Here is a 24948-nt window from a genome sequence, read left to right as displayed (position 1 = left end):
CACTCACCTCCCTTCATTTCCCAACAGCTCCAGGTCCTCTACATACACTGCCTTTCGCTGTGATTTAACCATCTGTGCGTACATCCAAGCCCTTCCCCAATTTTAATTTAAATTCCTCGAGGGCAGAGACGTCCTCTGGATACCCTCCATGGTTTCTAGCACACACTGCCTGCGGCGAGGCAATCAATCAATGTGTGCTCACTGACAAATGATCTTCTGTCCCCCTCACACAGTTTTCATTTTCCATTGCAGGCAGCACAAGCATTATTGTCTATCATACCCTTCTCCACCTACTCAGCTTCCTTCCCTGGAACACGGCAAGGCAACCAAATTTTCCCTCCTATCTGCATGATGACTGATCCAGATAGATGCTTAAATTGGAACCACTACCTCAAGAGGACCAAACAGACAGCAAAAACCATGGCTTCTGCCCCAGGACTGCCATTCTCCACCTCTACCTACAAAACTAAAACTCTAAATAAGCGAGGCAGAGGGTACGCCAGGTGAGGACCCGGACAGTTCTTACTGGGATTTTACTGGGATTAAGTCAGTTACCACCACATCTCATCAAAACATATTCTGAGTATTTACAGTTTGCAAAGGCAACATAACAGGACCTTGGAATACAAAAAGATATAAAAGCAGTATTATGACAGCTTGGAAAGAACACAGGCTCAGGAGCCAACAGACCTGCCAAAGGCTGGCTGAGTGACAAGCACTGTGGGTCCTGATTTCCTCGTTTGTTAAAATGAAGGTGTTGGTATAGAGTTAATGCCTCTGAAAGTTAATTTTAATAACATATTAACTTAATACTTTTAATTGATATATTTTAATAGTATAGTTTATTTAATCTAATATATACAAAATATTGCCATTGCAAAATGTAATCCATATTTTTAAATATTAATGAGACATTTTACATTCTTTTTTTACACTAAGTCTTTGAAATGTGTATTTTACATTCACAGTATGTCTCCATGTGGATCAGCCACATTTCAAGTGTCCAATATCCACGTATGGCTAGTGGCTACCATATTGGACAATCCAGCTATTAAGCAATATACACACAACTAATTACCAGCTAGAGGTTCTTCACCTATGGTCGACAGACCCCTAAGGGCTCGTTGAATATAACCATATTTTATTTTATGCACTTAAAAGCATATTCAGAGAAGGATCCCAAAGGTTTCTCTACATTGGTAAAGTGGCTCATAGCACAGAAAAGATTAAGAACCTCCGAGTGCCAAAAAAGTGAGTTTAGAAAAGATCACTGAGTGCAACTGAGAGTAAGGAAGGTTTTACGGACAAGGGATTTGTATGGAGAGAGGAGGGACTCTGAGGGTTAATGCCGGGCCCCAGGGTCCAATCCTGTTCCTATTACTTCCTAGCTATGAGACTTTGGGCAAATTATAAGCCTCTCTGACTCAGCTTCCTCATCCCTAAAATGGTGTTTAAATAGCACTTATATTGGAGGTTATTTGGTGGAGTAAATGAGATAATCTTGGAAGTGTTAAGCACAACGTGTAGAATGCATGAAGTATCCAGTAAATGTCGATAATATTAGGAAAGCGAGGCTAACTTAGTTACGTGGAAATGTGGGGTGAGAGTGCTTCAAGGAAAAGAAAAACTACCCTTGCCATGATATTCCATGTGTGATGCTTCACAATGCTTATCAAATGAGAGAACTACTGCTGAATGAATGTTACCATCTTTTTTACTAAGGCACCCCTGCTATTTTCAATTCATGTGGTCAAAGCCACTCAGATCGCTGGTTCCATTTCAGAGAGACATGAAAGCTAACCAGCTGGTATTCCAGATATTACGCTTCCTTTAAATCTGTACTCTTCCTGGAGGGGACAAGGGAGCTGGTGTGAGAAGGTGATATCAAGGAGGGTGCTGATTTGAAACAGCACGATCTATAACATTAACCAGTAACAAGAGGGCTAGCCAAGTGGAACCTAGGGCTACGATTGAGTTTTGAGCGTTGGCAACAAAGAAGATTATCCTGAAAGCACCTATCCTCAGCCCAGGCTCTAGAGAAAATAGATTCACCTAGAAGATTATAAAAGAAGAAATGGATATCACAGCTCTATAGTTCAGAAATGTGATCATTTGAACAATGTGCAATATAGCCTGATTTCTTTTCATCAATTCACTCACTACCCAGGGGCCAAGAAGCTCCGCATGAACGACCAGGTGGGGAGGAAACTAAAACTGAGAGCCTGCATTGAAAATCAAAGTCACTTGACTCCCAAACTGAGCCCAGAATTTGTAGAAAGAGCCCAGGCTGTGGCACAGGAGGTGAGAGCCAGGCATCTGACTGGCCCCACCAAGGCCTCAAGGAGGGGTCTCTGGGTTAGAGCTGGCAGTCCTTCTTAAATGGTTCCCCTTCTCTCCTTCCTTTGCTCTTCTCTCTTGGTGGGGTAACTTTGCCCCCCAAATGAGATGTCCTACTCTTGCATGCTGGCAAGCTTGCCCCTGTCTTCAGTCACAGCTCATTTCAGAAGCTTCCTTCCCTTAAAAGCTAGGGATAATTCAATTGAGAGCTTATCCTCTTTCTCTGTACTTCCAAAATCAATTTGAAAAAAAAAAAAATACATGAAGAATGGCAGAAAGAAGGAACCATAGGAGGGTGGTCTTGTCTCTTTCTCTTTATCATAGAACAAGAGTGCAGGACTATAGTTTGCTTATGTCCTATAATCTATTCCATTTATTTTGGTTCCCAATAGATGCTGTAATTTGGAAAAGAAAAGACGGCTCAGAACTTAACAGAGACCCAGTAGGAAACACACGGTTAGCCTCTCGTGCAGCACAATGATGCATAGTAGCTGCAGCTCGGGGCTGCAGCACCGTTTCCCAGTGCCTGCTTTGCTGAGCGGAGCACCATGCCTCCCCCTGCTGGGCCTCTGCACCTCCACACAGGCCCCATTCCATCTCCCCTTCTTCCCACTACTTGCCCCACAGACCAGTTGATTCTATGCCCCCCCCCCATAGCATCCCTAAAGCTGCCCTCCACTGACCCACCTTCGGTTTCCCACTGCTCCTCAGCAAAGCCCAGTCAGTGTACATGTTCCTGCCAAGCTGCACATTTTGACGGAAAGAGAGTATTTCACCGCATAGAAGTCAGCAACCCCTTTGTGGTTCCGCTTCCCCCTTCCCCCTCCTCCTGCTGCTCCGTTCACCCTCATCTCACATCCCCCTCCCCCACTCTGTTGGGGTAAAGAAAGGCTCCTCCAAGCAGCACAATGCCTGGAGCTCCAAGAAAGCCGGGGGCATCCCGCGCAGGCCGCACGCATACTCCAACGGCCACGGCCCTTTCAGCCAAACAAGACCGGGACATGGGAGCGGAGGGGGTCGGGAGGTGTCGCGGCGAGTAGGGCAGGAATAGGGAAGAGAGAAGAAGAGAGGGCTGTGATGTACCCCCTGGGGGCTCCGTCAGATGCGCTCCCAGCCCCAGAGGCCCTGGGCCCACAGGAGGGCAGCGTGCCCCACCACCGTCACACCCGTCCTTTCTCCGACCTGTTCGCGGTAAAACAATCGCTCCGCCAGCGTCTGCGGCAGCTACCAGCGGTTCTGACACTGCAGGAATGCACGGTCCCTGGGGAGAGGAGGCTCGGCGTCCCAAGGAGGGGCACGGGCGGGGTGCGGGGTCAGGTTCTTAGAGGCATAGATGATTCTGGGGCGTCGAGAGAGCCGGACCAGATAACGGTCCTGAGAGGAGGTACCGACCCACGGCTCCAGCACCATCGGGCTGCGTTCCCTGCCTCCCCCAGTCCCCAAACCGCGCCGCCTTTCGACACACACACACACACACACACACACACACACGCCTGGCTGGGGGGCCGCGGCTCCGATGATGCTTGAAGTGCCCATCATCCGGTATCTCCCGGCGCCGGGCGCTGCGCCCCGCTGCTCTCCCGTGAAGGGCTGGGCAGGAGGGCGACGGCCTCCGGGTTCTCCCTTTCCGATTCCGGGATGGGACCGTCCTGGGTGAGGAGCTTCGGCGCCTCCAGACCTGCCGGCCGGAGCATCCCAAGTCGCGGGGCCTCCTTCCCCACCCCCGTCCACCCCCACCCACGGCAGTGGGTCCGTCTGGATTAAGGTCGCCCCCCGCGACTGCACCTGTGCGGGTCCTGGAGGAGGAAGGCGGATCGCGGGGCTCAGCTGGACACCCCCATCCACTGGCCGCGGGGAGCGGCCGGAGCGCAGCTCAGCGACAGCGGCAGCCGCGAGCTAGCGAGCGCTCCCCTCGCAGCTCCGCCGGCGCCCGGCTCCGCTCCCTCCTCCCGCCCCGGCCCCCCTCCTCCCCCACCCCCACCTCCCCCGCGCTCGTGCCCGGGCTCCGGGGGCCGCGCCCGCGCCGGGCACCCGCCCAACGGGCACGCGCAGGACCCGGACGTCATCTTCTCGTTAACATTCCTAGCCCTACTTGGTGCATGTGGCCTGTCTTTATTAATATTTATGAATTACTATTTCTCCCCCCTTTAGCATTGGTCTTTCTGCTTCCCTCATGAATATTCAGAAGCTCAAGATGTGCGCTTGCAATAACTCCCAGTGTGGATTTCTCACAGGGAGGGCCTGGCACTGTAGCTTCTCCATAAAAGCATAGGCGGGTGGCCGAGTGGATGGGCAGGCGGATGCCCGCAGACACACTCAAAGACCTCCCTGGACTTTCTGGCCTCCCCCTTCTATTCTGCTGGGGGCTGGGGTGAGCAAGTGAAAGGATGCCTGCCACGCTGAACCGGGTTCAGACCTCGAGTCAAAAGTAATAAACGCTTTTACCTCCCAAAGACGCAGGGTGGGGTTGGCTTCAGGCCGAGAAAGCTGCGAACGTTTCCACTATCCATCTACAGAACTTTTTCATGGATCCCAAACTGAAACTCTGTACCAGTTAAACATTAACTCCCCATTCCTTCTTCTCTGCAGACCCTGGTAACCACCATTTTACTTTCCATCTCAATGAATTTGACTATTCTCAGTATCTCTTGTAAGTGGAATCACACAGTATTTGTCCTTTTGTGTCTGGCTTATTTTACTTAGCGTAATGCTTTCAGGGTTCATCCATGTTGCAGCGTGTGGCAGAATCCCATTTCCATTTCCATTTCTATTTTAAGGCTGAGAGATATTCTGTTGTATGTATATAACACATTCTCTCTATCCATTCTTCCTTCTGTGGACATTTGGGTTTTTTCTACCTTTTGGCTCTTGTGAATAATGATGCTGTGAACGCAGAGGTATGAATTCCAGGCAGCATTTTTAAAAAAGCATTCTATGGCGTGTGCTAGAAGCTGGAGGGTGTGGGGTGGGGGGGGCGGGGAGGGTATTAAACTCTGCCTTCAATAGGTGCAGAGTTTAGTGTATTGATTTCCAAACTGTGCTACTTGGAAACTGTAAGGGGTTGAATAGTGTCTCCCCCCAAGTGTAATCTACCCAGAACCTCAGAATGTGACTCTTTTTGGAAACAGGATCTTTGCAGATGTAGTTAGTCAAGAAGCAGCCACACTGGATTAGGGTGGTCCTAAATCCAATAACTGATGTCCTCATAAGTAGAGAGGACACAGAGCAACAGGAAAGAAGCTACATGATGAAGGAGGCAGAGACTGGAGTGACACAACTACAAACCAAGAGACACCAAAGATTGCCTGGAACCACCAGAACCCAGAAGAGGAAAGGAAGAATTCTTCCCTAGAGCCTGCAGGGGGAGCATGGCCCTGCTGACATCTTGATGTTGGACTTCTAGTCTCCAGACCCATGAAACTATAAATTTCTCTTGTTTTAATCCATCCAATTTGTGGTTATTTATTACAGCAGCCATAGGAAAGTAATATAGATTTTGGTAGTGAAACCGAGCAGGACCCTGTGGGGCTCCTGGGCACAGAATCCTTCCCATGTCCCCCATTTCTTGTTTGTAGGGAATAGACTCCAGCCTCCATGACCTTCCCTGAGTTCCAAAGGGCAGATTCAAACAGTTGCTAATCAGGGAAGGGAGGGGATGCAGAGATAAGGGAGGAACAGCCAAGAAACAATAGTGCAGCCTTGGGACAGGTCCTGGTTCCATCTCAAGGGATACACATAACTATATCTTTAAGCTCTTTATAGAACTAAAACCCCCAAGAAATGGAAGATGTCAGTATTCTTCATTCCAGAGAAGACCACCTGAGGCCAGATTAAAGGAACCAAAGAAACTCATCAAGAGATTACCTGAGACCAGATTAAAGGAGTGCAGGCCCTGCACACACCCTGATCTTATGGGCAACCCCACACTTGAACCACTGCTATAAAACTCCTCAGCAAATCCTCCTGGGTTGAGACACACAGTTTTTCAGGGCAGGAGCTCGCTGTGTCCCTCTTTGCCTGGCAAAGCAACAAAACTATTCTTTTCTTCTTCACCCAAAACTCTATCTCTGGGATTTGATTTGGCATTGGTGCACAGTAGTGGGGTGCTGCTGTAACACATTTTTCTTTTTTTAAAAAAAGGAGGGAGTGTTTTATTTATTTACTTATATAAATTTATTTATTTTTGGCTGCACTGGGTCTTTGTTGCTTCATGTGGGCTTTCTCTAGTTGCAGCGAGCAGGGGCTACTCTTCATTGCGGCGCGCGGGCTTCTCATTGCAGTGTCTTCTCTTGTTGTGGAGCACAGGCTCTAGGTGCGTGGGCTTCACTAGTTGTGGCACGCAGGCTCAGTAGTTGTGGTGCACAAGCTTAGTTGCTCCGCGGCATGTGGGATCTTCCCAGACCAGGGCTCGAACATGTGTCCCTGTATTGGCAGGCGGATTCTTAACACTGCACCACCAGGGAAGTCCTATAACAAATACTTTAAAATGTGGAAATGGCTTTGGAATTGGGAAAGAGATCGAGACTTGAAGAATTTTGAGGCACATGACAGAAAAAGCCGAGGTTGTCTTGAAGACACTGTTGGTAGAAATATGGGTTAAAGGTGATTCTGGCAAAGGCTCAGAAAAAAAGAAGAGTTATCAAGAAAGCTTCTATCACCATAGAACATATACATATTGTCATGAACAGAATGTTGTTAGAAATATGGCTCTTAAGGGCTTCCTGGTGGTGCAGTGGTTGAGAGTCCGCCTGCCAATGCAGGGGACACGGGTTCGTGCCCCAGTTCGGGAGTATCCCACATGCCGCGGAGCGGCTGGGCCCGTGAGCCATGGCCGCTGGGCCTGCACGTCCGGAGCCTGTGCTCCGCAGCAGGAGAGGCCACAACAGTGAGAGACCTGCGTACCCACCCCCCCCAAGAAAAAGAAAGAAAGAAATATGGCTCTTAAAGGTGCTTCTTGTAATTATGGTCTCAGATGGAAATGAGGAACCTCATTCATGAGGTTGCCTAAAGGTCACACCCCCTAATACCATCACATTGGGCATTAGGTGTTCAACACGTGAATTTGGGGAGGACACAAACATTCAGACCGTAGCAACCCCAAACTTCAGAATGTGACCTTATTTGGAAATGGGGTCTTTGCAGAAATAATTAGCTAAGAGGAGATCATACTGAATTAAGGTGGGCCTGAAATCTAATGATTTGGTGTCATTGCTAAGGCAGTCTTAAGAAACAAATCCAGAACCCTAGAAGAATTAAATAATTCAACATTCAACATATATTAATACGTCCTGTGTGCAATCCATGTAAAGCTTTGGCATAGGACCTAGTGTATGGAAGTGCTTGATAAGGGCTGCTTGTGTGTTGTTGTTAGGAGTTTCAAGAATCTTCCATAGAACTGAGAGGTAGAGCTATTCCCACCTCCCCACTTCTCCAATAGGAGTAAGTCCAATTTTATTTTATACGTGTTAAGAGTTCCTAGAGCTTTAAAAGTTTCTAAATAAATGACACTCCCAGTGGACAAAGGTGTTTTAAAGAAGATATCAAGTGTTTTAAACAAAGCTCTGTGATTGTTATGTGATATTGGGGACTAGAGCAGGGGGTTTGCCCAAAAGGTCACCTAACTTAGACCAGGGATCCTCAAGCCTGGCACTGTTGTATTTTGGGCTAGGGGATTGCCATTGGGGGCTGTCCTGTATGCCGCAGGCTTCCCTGGCCGCTAGATGCCAGTAGCAACCCCCCAGTTGTAACAGCCAAAAATGTCTCCAGACGACCTGTAGGGCTGAAAAAAATCGCAAAATCGCCCCAGCTGAGAACCACTACCTTATATGTAAATCTTTAAGGAGTGAGTGAACGTTCTGCTAGGATGGGGCTGCATTTCCTACAGAGGGAATTAGCAGGACTAAAGCTTGGATATGTGAAAAGTCACACACATGCCTTTCCAGTAAAAAAAATTAAGACTGGGTTATAAGGTACAAACCACTGGTTGTTGGCAGTACAATCACTCCTAGAATTACACTGATAACATGGCTTATTTTAGTTCCTGAACTGAACTTATCTACTTGATAGAATCAAAGTATCTTAGAGTATATAGAGTATTTAAAGGTCATCTAGTCTAAACACCCACCTGATGCAGAAACCAATATCCTTCCTAGATTATGTTACACACAGCTTCTACTTAGAGGCCTCTCATGATGAGAAACTTGACATCACAGGGCTGCCCATTCCATTTTTTAAAAATGGCTTTCAAGGCTAGAAATGGCCTTTTAAGTTTAGAAATTCAGTGATAACATGATATGTATTGTGCTCATCCTGTTTTATCTTCCTCTAAAGGATCCTTCTCGAAGAAACCAATTTTCCATGAAATTCTGGAAATGAACTGCTGAATCTTTACTGAAAACCTACTTCAATCACAGCCCAGCAAATAAAGATGAGCTCATACCTCCTAACATTGTAAGACTACTTGATTTTTCTATCACTGGTAGTTCTTGAACACCAACATTCAATTCAAGCCTATATTCGGCATCTCAGTCCTCAAGCTCCAGGGTCGATTAAACTCCCTGATTAGCTTCCAGAAGGGAAATGGGATATTCCCCAAGATTCAAGTTCCATTCATAGCCATCTAGTCAGCAGGTAACTACTCCCTACCACAAAGCACATGCATCGAGAACAAGACCATATTACTTTCAAAAACAATAAGCAGTATTACAAAAATTGACAATAAATCACCCCCAATAACAATTATAAATTCCAGAATAGTCACCTCTGTTTTCTGATGAAAAATGACCAAATACATGAGCTGCTGGCAAATAAAGAATGAGGTCTCTTAAGACAGTGGAAATTCCATAAATGTAAATGTGATGACATTTTTTTTTCTATATAGGAAAAGAATTGAAGATTTCAAGAAAGGAGAACCACAGATTTTACCAGGAAAAGGAAAATGAGGTTCCCCAGTGTGGGGGAAGCTTTTAGATCTACAGTGGTCAAAAAAGAAAGGTCATTAATCTTCCCTACTCGGTGGCTGCCAAGTGATCCATCAACGCAGATCAGCATGTGTCCTGGGTGAACCGGGAGAGAATAGGCCTATTGTTGTCACCTACTCACAATAGGAAACAGAGCCTAGAAGCCATGTCATGAGGGGAGACCACTCATGACATGGTTCAGCTCCACCAGCGCAATTTTAGGTTAACTTTTGGTTCTTTAAGAGAGACCCTCCCCAGTCCAAGCAGGGACATCATTTGTATAAACCCCAGAAGACTGACTCCCACCCCCCTAATCTCAGGAAATCTCTATTTTCTGCTATCTCCAGGATGCCCTGGTATTCAGAGATGATTCAGAAACAAACCTGAAGGAATAAAAATGCCAAAAAAAAATTGCCATTTCACTGCACCAGTCTAGCCATGTAAAACTCACTTCACCAGCAAACCCTCAGAGCCCAGCATGCTCTGCAAATCCTGCTCTAGGCCACAGCTGTCTTCTCTAAGGCAGGACTCTGGGTCACAAAGCATTTTCAACCCTGTGAAAATGATGAGCAAAAAACTCACCTCTTCCCCAAAGTCTCTTTTCAACAGTTAGTCTTTTTCACAAAGTCATTGTAGCCAGGATTCAAATAAGCCAGTCTCTACTAGTCGTCATGTCCTACAAGATGAGAGATTAACCACACTGAACACCAAGAGGTATGCTGGGCTGGTGATGGGCAAGATTGCTCCCTTTGAAATACACGGACTAAAGAATATCCTGCGAGATCCTTGACATGGCGTGGCATTGAGACTGAGCTTTGTAGAGCTGTGAAAGGAAAACTTCATTCTTGGATATTGATCAGATTCCTGGAACGTGTGAGAAGTTGATGAGGCCAAGTACTAACTGTTGTCTTAGAAACACACAAAGCAATTGGACATAGAATGAATGTAAAACCAGAAGCTTTGAGAGGCTTGGCAATCTATGATCATTCAAAAATCTGCTGATTTTTTTTAGATTTGCATATTCAGACAAATCCAGCTTCTTTACGAGGTAAGAATTTGTTCGTTGGGTATAATGATTGGACATGGATAAAATGCAAAATGCATAAATCAGAGGAATCTCACTCATTGTCTGTTAGAAAAGAAATATCACCCCCAAATCTGATAATGGCAGCTCTTTGCAGCTAAAAAAAAAATGAATAGAAATTGTTCTCAAATCCTTCAGGAAACCCTTGTTTAGAACAATATTTGTTTTATTGCTTATTTATTATTGTTGTTTATTTATTGTTTATTTATTATTGTTGTTTATTTAATATGTATTGTAAATAAATATTTATTTATTTCCCAAATATTGGGAAAATATTTGCTCCCTGTTTAGTAATCTAGTGCTCTACCACTACTTGGAAGATCTAAGACGAATTCCCAGTTTAGTGTTTCACATAATTGTGTGATTATGGCTGATCTGATTATCCAGACCACATTAAAGGAGAGGAAAACTAGAGGGAAGGGACCCAATTTAGTTTAAATTGGGAAAAGCTCCATAAACTAGGAGTCCAGAGTTTGGGATTTCAGTGTCAAGTTTACTGTTAGTAAGCTTTGTGACTTAGGGAAAATTATTTAGGCTTTCTGAACCTCAGTTTCCTCTTTTATAATATAAAGGGCTTCTAATAAAATCCTTTCCTGCTCTTAAATTTAATAAATCTAAAATCTATATTTCTTAAGTTATATTTTAAATTAATTTTTATTGTAGTATAGTTGATTTACAATGTTATGCTAGTTTCAGGTGTACAGCAAAGTGAATCAGTTATACATATACATATATCTACTTTTTTAGATTCTTTTCCCATATAGGCCATTACAGAGTATTGAGTAGAGTTCCCTGTGCTATATCATAAGTTCTTATTACTTATCTATTTTATATATAGTAGTGTGTATGTGTCAACCCCAGTCTCCCAATTTATCCCTCACACACTTCTGTCTTAAAATCTATATTTTCTTTCAAACACCAATGGCAACACTTGTTTAAATTGACCCCAAACTCACTGAGGGATCTTGGAGTGTCTTTAAATACCTTTGCCTTTGTTTCTCCATGTGTAGACTCCTAGGTGTTTCATAGAGATATTGTAAGAAAGAAAGATGACACAACACTTAGTTGTACAAAACCCCAGGGATGAGGAAGCAGCCAAAAGGATCCTAAAAAAAAAAACAAAAACCAGGGAGAGAGCAAAGTAAATTAAATCTACAAATTAACTCCAAATTCCATTTTATTCTGAGATTTCCTATAACCAAACCTCAGTTGCTACCCTGTCATAAAACTGATTTACATTCGTTGGATTGTCTTTAATTTCCCCTTCTAAGATTGCCAGATTTTCCAAGGAAAGATATGGGACACCTAGTTAAATTTGAATGTCAGATAAACAATGGATTAAAAAAAAACTGTCATGAATATTGCATAGAATAGACTTATACTAAAAAATTAATCATTGCTTATCTGACATTCAAATTTAACTGGGCACTCTGTATCTCCATATTTTTTCTGAGAACCCTATATCTATCCTCACTTTGGTAAAGGTAGGCAATTCCTAAATGGTGCTGTGTGTGTGATAATTTATTGACTTGTACACTTTTTGAATGGATAGCCTATCTCAATAAAGTTTAAAGCAATGTTTCTAAATGATATTTTAATTGTCCTTGAATAATGTCTGGCTTACATATCATTGTCCCTCTCTGCTTCTCCCTTTCCACACTTCAAGAATATGTTTTGTGGGGGGAAACATCCTTTGTGAACATTTCAGCTGCCATATCTGGAAATATGCATGAGATCGACTAGACTGTTCTATGTGGAGAGATGAGAGTAAGAGTAAGGAGGGGAATAAGAGTAAAGTACAGTACAGTCTGGGGGAAATTTTAAAAGAAATAATCATGTCAACCTGTTTTTCATATTGACCATTTCTTTATCTGATCATATGTAGGCCATGGGGCTTGATAAACCATGAACTAAAACTTGATAAGTGCATACGCACAAAAACTTGTACCTGAATGTTCACAGCAGCTTTATTCATAATAGCCAAAAAAGTGGAAACAACCCAAATGCTCACTGACAGATGAAGGCATAAAGAACATACAGTGGAATATTATTCAGCCATAAAAAGGAAGAGAGTACTGATACATGTTACAACTTGGATGAACATTGAAGACATTTAGTTCAGTGAAAGAAGTCAGGCTCAAAAAGTCACAAATTGCATGCTTCCATTTATATTAAACGTCCAGAGTAGTAAACCCATAGAGAAAGAAAGTAGATTAGTGGTTGCCAGAGGTTATGAGGAGGCGGGGATGGAGAGGATCTGCTAATGGGTGTGTAGTTTCTTTAGTTTCTTTTGAGGTGATCAAAATGTACTAAAATCAGATGATGCTGATGGTTGTACAACTCTGTGATTATATGAAAATCCATGGAATTGTACACTTTAAAAGGGTGACTTTTATGATATATGATTATATCTCAATAAAGCTTTTTAAAAATAAATTTATTTATTTATTTATTTATCTTGCTGCTTTGGGTCTTCGTTGCTGGGCGCGGGCTTTCTCTAGTTGCGTGGAGCAGGGACTACTCTTCATTGTGGAGCATAGGCTCTAGGTGCGCAGGCTTCAGTAGTTGTGGCAGGTGGGCTTCAGTAGTTGTGGCACATGGGCTTAGTTTCTCCGTGGCATGTGGGATCTTCCCAGGCCAGGACTCAAACCTGTGTCCCCAGCATTGGCAGGTGGATTCTTAACCACTGCGCCACCAGGGAAGCCCAAAGCTGTTGGTTTTTTTTTAAAGTCAATGCATTAAAAAAAAAAAAATTGGTCAAATCTTCAGTCGATGCTACAGAACCAGCCAAACAGAGCCATTCCTAGAGCCAGCAAAGTAATGAGTAGCTATTATTTGTGTGTCTATCATGCAAGGAGCTTTGATTACTATTACTGTTTATTAAAGTTTTTAATCTCATTTCATTTTCTCAATGGCCCTATAGAGTATTATTATCCTCTGTCTTAGGAAAAGAGGAAATGGACTCTAAGAGACTAATTTGTTTGAGGCTTCTACAGGTAAGTAAGGGGCAGGGCAGCATCTGACTCCACAGCCCAGGATAGCCCAGTTCACACCTGTCCATGAGAGAAACCCAGAAACCCAGGGATTCTAGCTCAGCCTAGAAACAGGACCATCAGGGCAGTGCCAGCTTCCTTGCTGCTCACTCCTTCCTCTGCAGTAGAAGTACTTTCTCCCTAGTGGATCTTGTTTTGTTTTTGTTTTTACTACATTCTCAGCTTTCCTCAACATTATTGCATAGACCTGTTTCTTGCTTTAGATACTACTTGGAAATTTCCTCAGCCCTAGACGTCTTTAGCAAAAGGTGCTTGGACTCTCAGAGCCCAACAAAAGCTCCGCATAGTATTTTGCCTGCAATCAAAACTTAATGTCAGTTCAAAATGAGGTACATACAGTTGATTTCATTTATATAAACCTCTGGAAAATGCATACTAATGTATAGTGCAGAAAGATCAGTGGTTGCCTGGGGGAGGGTGTAAGGTGGAGAGGTGAAAGAGGGAGGGATGACAAAGGGCATTAATAAACTTTTGGAGATAATCCATACGTTTGTTTCCTTGATTTCTGTGATAGTTTCATTGGTATACACATAGGTCATAGCTTATGAAAATGAACACTTTAAATACATTCATTTTAGCATATGTAAATTATACTGCATCAAAGCTGTTTAAATAAAAACTTTAAAAACAAAGAACAAACAAAAACAACCTTAAGGTCAGAATATGCTCTCATGTTATAAGATGCTTCACTCTGCGTCTCCCAGCCCCCAGCCCCATGACTCTCCTGCTGCTGCTGAGCCATGCCATAGGGCAGAAAAGGTCAGTAGATTTAGGGCCTGGTGTCCAGTCTGGCTTATAACCCTGCCCCAAGCCCCTCCTGAACTGGACTATGGAGTGAGGTTTAAACTTATCAGAGGCTTCTCCTTGGGGCCATCTACAGAGCTGGGCATCTTTCCTCCTCCTTTTCTCTCCTCAGCAGGAAGGAAGCCTGCTTACCCACTCCCTTCTTCCATAGAACTACCTCCCACCACTCCCATCCCTCCTCCCCTTGCTGCCTTTCCCTCGGGCTGCCAGGTTGCCATGCCAATAAGGTTCCTATGGTTACTAAGAAAAGCTGCTGCTTTCCCATAGGCAGCACCTACCTAACAAAAGAGAAAAAGAGACCAGTATGGCCCCAAGGAAAAAAAAAAAAAAAGGCATCGAAGGGGTCTCAGTCCAGCGGATGTTGGAAGACAGATTTGTTTATCTTTGATGTCTCTAGGCTGGACCTTGGACCAAATCCTGCTAACCCCACTCAAGTTCTCTCTTCCCTAAACCTAGGGAGAGAGGCGCCTGGCCCTAGTTCAAGTTCATTGTTTTACCTAATGTGAGGTCCAAATAGACACCACATTGTGAAGATCATGCTAATATGTAAATACAATAATACATCCGGGCTCTTTGTCTAGCTAGGAAAATGGCAAAATGCAAAACATGCTCTGCTGTCTCGACCATTGGCTATCTTGTCTGAGATTCTGCTTTTCTCCTTATGGTATTCCTCCCTGGGTTGACTATCATAGGCCACACCAGGTTTGTTTGTTTGGTTTTTATTTAAATAAACACCAATATTTTCTCTCAAATATAAAGAAGTGGATTTTAATATAAAATTCAAAAATAAAGAAAATAAGAAAAAATCATTCACAGTTCCAAAGTCAAAATATTTATTTCTTCTCTTAAAAATATACAGGTTTGTTGTTGCTGGTTTGTCTTACATAGTTGTAGAACATCATTTTTGAAATACAATTTAGTTTATTCAGATTTTGCTATGGTGAATTTTCTCTCTGCTTCTATCAGTTGTCAAACAAAAAATGGCACTTCCTCAGAAAAACATAGTTACATTCTGTGCCTGAAAACTGGGTAAATTTCCCTTTGAGAGATAAGAGACTTTTATCTTTGAAGATAGGGAGTTGACACCAAGATGAGTTTCCATAAACAGACCTTACTAAAATAGTCCTTGTCCTCCCTCAGTTCCTCCTATATTTCCTAGTCACTTCCCCAGAATTTATTGTCCCTTGAAGCACAAACTCTCTTTCCTTTGTTAAAGGGTAAACTACCCCCAAGTGTAAACACTTCTTTGAGTTTTACTTCTTTTTTGTCACCTCCCGTGCACATGAACATTTATAAAAATAAAGTGCCTTGGGACTTCCCTGGTGGTGCAGTGGTTAAGGACCCACCTGTCAATGCAGGGGACATGGGTTCGATCCCTGGACCGGGAAGATCCCACATGTTGCAGAGCAACTAAGCCCATGTGCCACAACTACTGAGCCTGCGTGCTACAACTACGGAAGCCCGCGTGCCTAGAGTTTGTGCTCCACAACAAAAGAAGCCAACGCAATGAGAAGCCCACGCACCAAAGAGTAGCCCCCATTCGCCACAACTAGAGAAAGCCCATGTGTAGCAACGAAGACCAAACACAACCAAAAATAAAAATGAAAAAAAAAATTAAGTGCCTTTTCTCCTGTTATTTATTCTTTTGTCAGTTTAATTCTCAGGCTCCAGGCACTGAACTTAAAAGAGTAGAGGAAAAGTTTTTCCTCCCTGACACACCCATGATCATAGCAGAATCATTCATAATAGACAAGGGTAAACAACCCAGTGTCCAACAATGGATGAATAGATAAACAAAATGTAGTGTATACATACAATGGAATAGGAATATTATTGAGCCTTGAAAAAAACAAGGATATTCTGACACATGCTATAACATAGACGAACCTTGAAGACATTGCGTTATGTGAAATAAACGAGTCACAGACAAATTCTGGGGTATCTAGATTAAATTCACAGAAACAGAAAGCAGGATGGTGGTTGCCAGGGGCTAGGGAGAGGGGGAAATGAGGAGTTGTTGTTTAATGAGTGTAAAGTTTCAGTTTATAAGATGAAAAATTTCTGAAGATGGGTTGCACAGCAATGTGAATATACTTAACAGTATGGAACTTCACACTTAAAAATGGTTAATATGGTAAATTTTATGTGTGTTTTACTACAATTTAAAAAACATGAAGCAGGGCTTCCCTGGTGGCGCAGTGGTTGAGAGTCCGCCTGCTGATGCAGGGGACACGGGTTCGTGACCCGGTCCGGGAAGACCCCACATGCCGCGGAGCGGCTGGGCCCCATGGCCGCTGAGCCTGCGCGTCCGGAGCCTGTGCTCCGCAACGGGAGAGGCCACAACAGTGAGAGGCCCATGTACCGCAAAAAACCAACCAACAAACAAAACTGTCTTGCATTTGTTTCCCTAAAAGCCCTTTTGTATTTCTTAAAACAAACCCCAAAACACCAAACCTTTTGTACTTCACATAGAAGCTCTCTTTCTCTCCTTTCTCCTTCCTCTATTAAATTGATATATAAACCTCTACCCACAGCAGTTCAGAGAGCCTCTTCATCTGAACGGTCCTGCATGCCTATGAATAAGACTTGTTTTCCTTTCTCCTATTCATCTATTGTTAATTCAAAGACCCCCATTATTGAACCTAAATTAGCAGAGGGAAAGGTTTTTCTCCCAACAGAGGGGATGGGGAGAGTTGGAGGAAAATGGGGAGTGACTCCTAACAGGTAGGGGGTTTATTTGGGGGGTTAGTGAAAATGTCCTAAAATTGATTGTGATGACGGTTGCACACCTCTGTGAAGTTACTAAAAACCATCGTACTGTACACTTTAAATAGGTGAATTGTATGGTATGGGAATTATATCTCAATAAAGCTGTTTTTTTAAAAAGATCCTTTAAATCTCTGCTCTCAATCCTCACCCTGCTTTTACTACCATTCCTAGTCTATCATGATTTTTACTCAGTCTTACCCAATCAAGTCCCCAAGTATGGAAAGAATTGCCTTGAACCAAACTTCGAATTCTCAATAAATTTTGACTTAACCTTGCCCGCTCAGATACTGTGGAAGTTCTGTCCAGGTGGTATTCTCCCTTACTGTCCTAAGCAATAAACTCATCTTTCTCCTGTTGACAGAAGAGGTTGGTTTGGGAGTAAACTTGTGTGTGTGTGTATGTAAAATATACACTACATAAAATTTGCCATTTTAACCCTTTTTGCGTGTACAGTTCAATGGCACTAAGTACACTCATGTTACTGTTGCAGTCATCACCACCGTCCACCTCAACAACATTTTCATCGTCCCAAGCTGAAACTTCATAACCATTAAACTATAATTCCCCAGCCTCCCCCTGTCCCCAGCCCCTGGTAACGACTATTGTGTTTTCTGTCTCTATTCTAGGGACCTCATATAAGTAGAATTATACAATATTTATCCTCTTGTGTTGGTTTTTTTCACTTAGCATAATGTTTTCAAGGTTCCTCCATGAAGCACGTGTCAGAATTTCATTCCATAAGCCCCTCAGTTCACTCACATTCAAACCTCAAGTCATAATCTTCAGTGTCCTGCCTTCCACTCTATTTCATCCTCCTCTTAATTTCTGAAACACAAATCCGATCTCATTCCTTCTCTGATGTCTGAATGTACGAGTCAGGCTATGGCAATTCTTGGCTGAACCCAGCCTGCAGAAGTATTTGATTTGGCCTTCAGTTTTTCCAACATTTAAGAAATCAGGAGATTTCATGTGAAAATCTTGATTTCTGGCCTCGCTCACTGAATTTGATTATCTTGCAACATTGGTTGCATTGCCAAATGGCGACAACCACCTGAACCTGAGTAACAACCTCCTCTGCCCAGTCCATCCTGCTCAGCCTGTCACAGGGTATGCAAACATCTGACTTTCAAAGCCATGTCTGAACGGTCCCTCTGGGTCTGCAGAAAAAAGACAAGATTAAACTGCCTCCTCAGGCAGCAAGGAGAGGTAAAGGATTAGCTGTCAATTAGTATCAACATGGTGCCATCTTCAAAACAGACCTGGGCAGAAAAAAGAAACAGGCTGAGAGCCCTAGCACATCATTTAGGGAAAGTAAAATTATGTACATATAATAAAACAATTCACATTTTATAAGAACATATACAAATAAAATGATACATATCAAACATTTTGGAACATTTATGTAGGAAAGGATAGAGAAAGGAAGAGGAGAATCGCCCTTATCACCTTTATTTGTGATAAAGGGGAACATATAAATGAAAACAAATATATGATATCGCTTAAACGTGGAATCTAAAAAAAATCATACAAATGAACTTATGTACAAAACAGAAATAGACCCACAGACATAGAAAACAAACTTATGGTTATCAAAGGGGAAAGGTGAAGGAGAGATAAATCAGGAGTTTGGGATTAACATATACACAGTACTATATATAAAATAGGTAAACAACAAGGACCTACTATATAGCACAGGAAACTATACTCAATATTTTGTAATAACCTATAAAGGAAAGAATCTGAAAAAGTATGTATACATATAACTGAATCATTTTGCTGTACACCTGAAACTAACACAGCATTATAAATCAACTATACTTCAATTACAAAACAAACAAACAAAACAAGCAAGGCCATGCCCAGACCAATGATGACACATAAACTAAGTTCAATGAACTCATTCAGCTATAACTGATATCCAAAAAAAAGTGTGTGTGTATGTATATATATATATATATATATATATATACACCTGTGTATCTTAGCACCTGTGTCAGGACTGGGTCTAAGGCAGATGTTTGATAAATTATTTGGTATCAGTGACCATCTTGAACCAGAAGTCTCCTCTTCAATTTCAGGAGACAGTATAGAACAATGGTTAAGTGTATAAATTTTGGAGTAACATGGATCTGTGTTTGGACTGGTTCTGCCACTTATTATCTGCCTGTCCTTGGGCAATTACTTAACCTCTGTAAATCTCAGTTCCTTATCTGTTAGCTGAGAGAGAAACGATTGATAACAACACTTATATAGAGTTGGCTGAGGTTTATATATACAAGCCCAGTTTCTGCCACATACGTAGGAAGCCCTCAATGAATAGCAGTTATGATGATCAATAATTTACTTGAATATTTTAGTTCAAGTGAATAAAGTAAGGCTTCTACTATTTTATTTGCAAATCACTGCCTGATAGGACATTATAATGTATTATTCATAATGCCTTTCAGTTGCTAAAATATATTTTCACTGGTTTATTTGTGCAGGGGATCTTTGCCAACTGAATTTGGGCTCCTTCTAACTATCTATCTACAGACCATGTGGCCAAGACTCCTAGAATACCTGCTTCCAGAAATGGCAAAAGAGGCAGCTAGCAAAATATTACTGATGTACAATTTACAATGCATTTTCTCATTAAATGTATGCATTTAATTGAGGTGTTTAGGCCTTTTACATTTAATGTGATTAGTGATATGACTGGACTTAAATCTAATATCTTGTTGTTTTCTATTTGTCCCATCTGTCTCTCTCCCCTTTTTCTCTTTCTCTTTTTTTTTGGATTAACTATATTTTATGATTCTATCTTATTTCCCTTTTTGGCTTATTAACTATAGCTCTTCGATTTGTTATTTTACTGGTTGTTTTAGGGTTTATAGCTTTACATCGTTAACTGATTGCAGTTCAACCTACAAGTAATATTATACTTGTGTATATGATGAGAACCTTAAAACAGTGTTCTTTCATTACTCTTTTCCTGGACCTTATACTATTGTTGTCATTCGTTTTACTTCTACATATGTTATAAACCTCCAATATATTATTATTTTTGCTCTTAACATCCCATTGTTTTTCAGAAATCTAGGAAATAAGAAAAAACTCTTTTATACGCACACATTTACCTTTCTTAGAGCTCCTCATTCCTTTGCGTGAACATGGGTTTCCATCTGTTGTGATATTCCCTTTTCCTGAAAAACTTCCATTAATGTTTCTTGTGGGGTCCAGTGGTTAGGACTCTGGGCTTTCACTGCCATAGGCCTGGGTTCCATCCCTGGTCGGGGAACTAAGATCCCACATGCCCAGAGGCCAAAAAATTAAAGTTGCTGCTACATTCTCATATGGCTTTATTTCTGATGAGAAGTTTACTGTCTTTCTTATTTTTGATTCTCCAAACATAATGTTTCTTTTTCGTCTCTGACTGGTTTTAAGCAATTTTTATTAAAAAAATTTTTTTTAGACCGCATCACGCAGCTTGCGGGATATTACTTCCGTGACCAGGGATCGAACCTGTGCCCCCTGCAGTGGAAGTGCGGAGTCCTATCCACTGCACTGCTAAGGAATTCCCCCTAAGCGATTTGATTATGATGTGTCTTGCTGTACTTTTTTTTTCATGTTTCTTCTGATTTAGGTCTTATCTGTGGGTTTATAGTTTTCATCAGATTTGGACACGTTTCAGCCATTATTTCTTCAAAACTTTTTCATCTCAGACATTGTATTTTAAACCTCTAGAAGTTTGATTTGGGCCTTTTTGGTATCTTCTTGTGCCAACTTACTCAATCTTTTTCTTTACCTTGTTGAACAGGTAACAGTTACAATAGGTTTTTATGCCTTTATTGACTCACTCCATCCTTTGTGTCATTCATGGATGTTTCTATTGAGCAGTTACTCTTATTATGCATATTTTCCTGCATCTTTGCACGCCTGGTCATTTTTTATTTGAATGTCAAACACTATGAATGTTTCCTTGCTGGGAGTTGACTATTTTTGGATTAATATACATATTCTTGAGCTTTTTTTTCCTGGGATATAGTTACCTTCCATGAAACATTTTAGTACTTTCAAGGATGAGGATAGCATTTAAACATTGTCATGGAGGACAAAAAAGGTAGGCTGCTTTGTCAGAGCAGCCTTTAGTAGGAACTAGTTTTTCTCACTACTGAGGCAATATCTTTCCAGGCATTATTATACCCTACGTCCTTTAATTATCATGGGTTTTTCCACTGTGGCTGGTGGCAACACGAAGTATTCCTAGTTCTTTGTGAGGTTCAGGGATTATTTCCTCTAAGCCTTTCAGGTGACTCTTCCTCAAACTTGAGTAGGTTCCTCATATGCATGCACTGATCTCTTTCCTGAGTCCAGATCCAATTGCCTCCTAAAATATCTCCAGTTGTACATATGGCAGGTACCTGGAACTCAACATACCTAAAACATAATTTATCTTCCTCCATAATTTCTACTTCTCATATAGTTCCAGTTTCAGGGAATGACATTTCTATCCATCAAGTTAGCCAACCTAGGAATATAAGTGCAGTCTTGAGCCCTTTTTCTCTCTACCTCCTCACCCAATCACCAGGTCCTTACGTTTCTTCCTTCTTGCCATCTCTCTAAACTGTTTTCTGCAGATTCAGGTTTTCATCATTTCTCCCTTGAATAATGGAAACAACCAGCCTCTAGCCTCTACATTCACTACTGCCAATCTCATTCACCTGATATCCATGTGTCTCCTTGCTACGAGAGCGGTCTTTTGTACATACGAATATAATCGTATCATTTCCCTTAAAGTCTCTCAGTAGGTCCTTGCTGCCACCAAGATAGTGTCCAAACTTTATGTGATGACTTAAAGCTATCACTTAACTGCCTATCTCAACTTCCATTAATTTATTCACTTATTCTTTCACAAATTTTTGAGTCCCTATTCCAATGCTAGACCCTGTGCTAGGCATGGGGATATAAAACAGAAGAAAGCAGTGATGGTCTTCCCCTAGTCTAATGGGGGAGACAGATAATTAAATAAGTGATTACAATTTAGCAGGGTGAATACTTTAATAAGAGAAGTTCAGGGTGTTCCAGGAGCTCAAAGGAGGAGCAGGGAGGTAGTTGGGGCAGGTTTCGCAGCCAATATGCTGGATGAGGAGGGCTCGCCAGGAGAAAGGTGTGTGTGTGGTAGAGGATGGAGAAAGGCAGAGGGAATGCCATAGGAAGACTCAGAAGGAAGAGGAAGTTGGTGTATTTTAGGAATGATGACTGAAAGAGTACAGAGAGGCATGTGGTGAAAGAGGTATGCAGACCCAGACACCCACAGCCCTTATAAATCATGATAAAGAGTTTAGACTTTATTCTGTTGGGAATGGGAGCCACTGAAGGCTCTTAGGCAGAAAGAAGAAGAATCAGATTTCCATTTCCTAAAGCTCTATCTGGCTGCTGTGCAGGGAATGGATTAGAGGTAGCTGATTGGAAGCAGGAAGACTTTTCCAATAATTTAGGTGAAAGGTGATGGTGGCAGTCGAGATGGAATCGAGGGCGTGGATTTGAACACATTTTTTAGGGGGTAGAATCAAAACTACTTGGTAATTGATTGGAGGTGGGAGGTGAAGGAGAGGGAGGCAACTATGACTTCATCATATGTGCAGCCATACTGTCCTTATTTCTGTTCCTGCCACATACCAGCGCGTTTTTGCCTTAGGGCTATGTACTTGGTTCCCACTGCTAACCCCAGACCTTTACAAGGCTGGCTTCTTCTCTGTATTCAAATCTCAACACATTCAAGTCAGCTCCTTCCCTTCAAATAGCCAATGGCAGCTGCCCTGCCAGCCGTTCTCTATGACATTTTCATGCTTGTTTTTAAAAATCACTTATCACTATTACCTTATTTTATTCTATTCTATCTATTTACTTGAATGTAAACTCCATTAAAGCAGACATCTTGTCTGTCTTGCTTACCACTAAATCCTATTATTTGAAAAGGGTCTGGCAAATAGAGGGCACTCAGTAAATTGGAAGTTTATCTCTTGCCATTTCTCCTCCTATTCTATTCTGGCCATAATGAACAAATTACAGTGCTCTAAATATGCTGGGTAGCTTTGCTTGTGTTTTTTCCTCTGAGTAGAATTCCCTTCCCACCCTTTCTTCTCTTTGCTAATTCCTCATTGTTCCTCAAGACTTCATTTTTATCACATTGCATTACCTTGTCTGTTTTCCCACTGAAGAGAAGCAAGTTGAGGGCATTAAGTATTCCAAACGTCTAGCCAAGGTAGGTAGATAGAGAACAGGCACTAGGCGAATGCTTATGTAGATTGCTGGGGAGCTTGTTAGAAATGCAGAGTCCTGGTCCTCACCCCAGATGGACTGAATGAGAATCTGAACCTAGCAAGATTTCCAGGTGATTGTTTTTCACATTAAAATTTGAGGAGTGCTACTTTAGTGGTGATAATACAAAGCCTAAATTTATCTGGGTGGCCTTGTGATCCATAATGGAAGGCAGGTATGGTAAAGAAAAAGGCATGGTTCTGGGAATCCGCCAAACCTGGTTGGATTTTTTTTGATCAGTTACAACACTTAGATGGTTGTTGTGAAATAATAAATAGGAAAGCCCTGGTACATGGTAGATACTTAAAAAACCACAGCATCTCTCTCCCCTGGAAGATTCTAAGGCTAGAAACTAGGATATCTGGCCTCTGGATCTGGTATTGTCACCAATTCACTAAATCAAGGAACCATAGAGTAAGAAGGGACCTTCATATAGGTCCCATTTAGCAGCCTTGTGCTATAGAAACTAAGGCTCATAGCTAGACTGGAGATCAAGTTTTCTGAGTTTCATGCTCTGCCACACAGCTTCCTCACTTGTAAAATTAGGAAAATAATGCCCCTCCTAGTTGTTTCACAGATGGCATCTAATCTTTAATAAGTATGCAAGAGCTCTTTAAAAATGCAATGTATAATTATTATTGTTTTAAAAATCTGGACTGTATTATACGTGTTGGGATTTGTAAGATGTCCTTCCATCAAGCAAGTTAGAGTAGACTCATATCTACTAAATTCTTCCTAAATCCACACTTTAAAATATATTTATTTATTTATTTATTTTTGGCTGCATTGGGTTGCCGCGCACAGGCTCTCTAGTTGTGGCAGGGTTTGTTGCCCTGTGGCATGTGAGATCTTAGTTCCCTGAACAGGGACTGAGCCTATGTACCCTGCACTGGAAGGCAGATTCTTAACCACTGGACCACCAGGGAAGTCCCCTAAATTCACCCTTTTGAGAAACGATAGAGTTTGGAGGAATTGCTGCTATTGTAATTAATAATTACAATAATCAGTTTATCATTAAACCACTTAGTCTCTTTATAATAAGATATCTAAGCCTCAGCACACTGCTTATTTTAATCAAAATTCCAAAAGAAATAAAAATCTTTTCTATGTAGTTCCTTATAATAAATAGTTGAAGCTATTTACTCATATGGGGCAAAAAGGAAGTTTAGGAATGTCTCCTCTTTGTGATGATTTTAATCGTGGAGTAAATCAAGCAATAGATTTATAAGAAAAGGAAACCAGTAGGTATTCATAGATCTGGTCTCAGTGAAAATGAGATTATTGCCAAGGCTAAAATAAATAAGAAAGAGGTCCCTTCTCCAAAGGAGTTTACATATATAAATCCCAGGTTGGACCTTTTATTTCAGGGCTTCTGCTACTCTGAATGCTTAGTTCTCTTCTCCCATCGTGTTAGTTTCGACTTCGTGACCCTGTTCCTGAAAGAGAAGGTAGTTTCCACAGGCTCAGAGTAGGGGACTCGTCTGTTCTGGAATGGGGCTGGAAGTTGGGCAGGGTAGAAGAGGTCAACGACCCCACCCTCCCAGCCCACTGAACTAACTAGAGGAGAGTCAGGAGGTCTGGGTAGTTGTTCTGCCACTGACCTTGAGTAAGTCAGTTGATACCTGGGCTCACACTATGTAAG

General features: G+C 42.1%; 1 protein-coding gene across 4 annotated transcripts in view; it reads right to left on the bottom strand.

The window, feature by feature from the left end:
• Positions 1-4310, bottom strand: part of FEZ1 (fasciculation and elongation protein zeta 1) — a 40329-nt gene extending 36019 nt beyond the window's left edge. The window contains exons 1-2 of one of the 4 annotated variants that reach the window (XM_029206868.1): positions 4123-4260; positions 3025-3081 (exon numbers count right to left, since the gene is read on the bottom strand). The gene's annotated coding sequence lies outside the window, so the exon portion shown is untranslated. Of the gene's footprint in view, positions 1-3024; positions 3143-3519; positions 3627-4122 lie in introns of those variants that run through there. The other 3 variants (XM_029206867.1, XM_029206870.1, XM_029206869.1) reach the window with 3 other exon arrangements.
• Positions 4311-24948: the final 20638 nt, after the last annotated feature.

The sequence above is a fragment of the Monodon monoceros genome, unplaced genomic scaffold (assembly GCF_005190385.1).
Source record: "Monodon monoceros isolate NGI ecotype Baffin Bay Population unplaced genomic scaffold, NGI_Narwhal_1 Super_Scaffold_7, whole genome shotgun sequence".
Classification (NCBI taxonomy): Eukaryota; Metazoa; Chordata; class Mammalia; order Artiodactyla; family Monodontidae; genus Monodon; species Monodon monoceros.
This window is presented reverse-complemented; position numbering and strand designations above follow the sequence as displayed.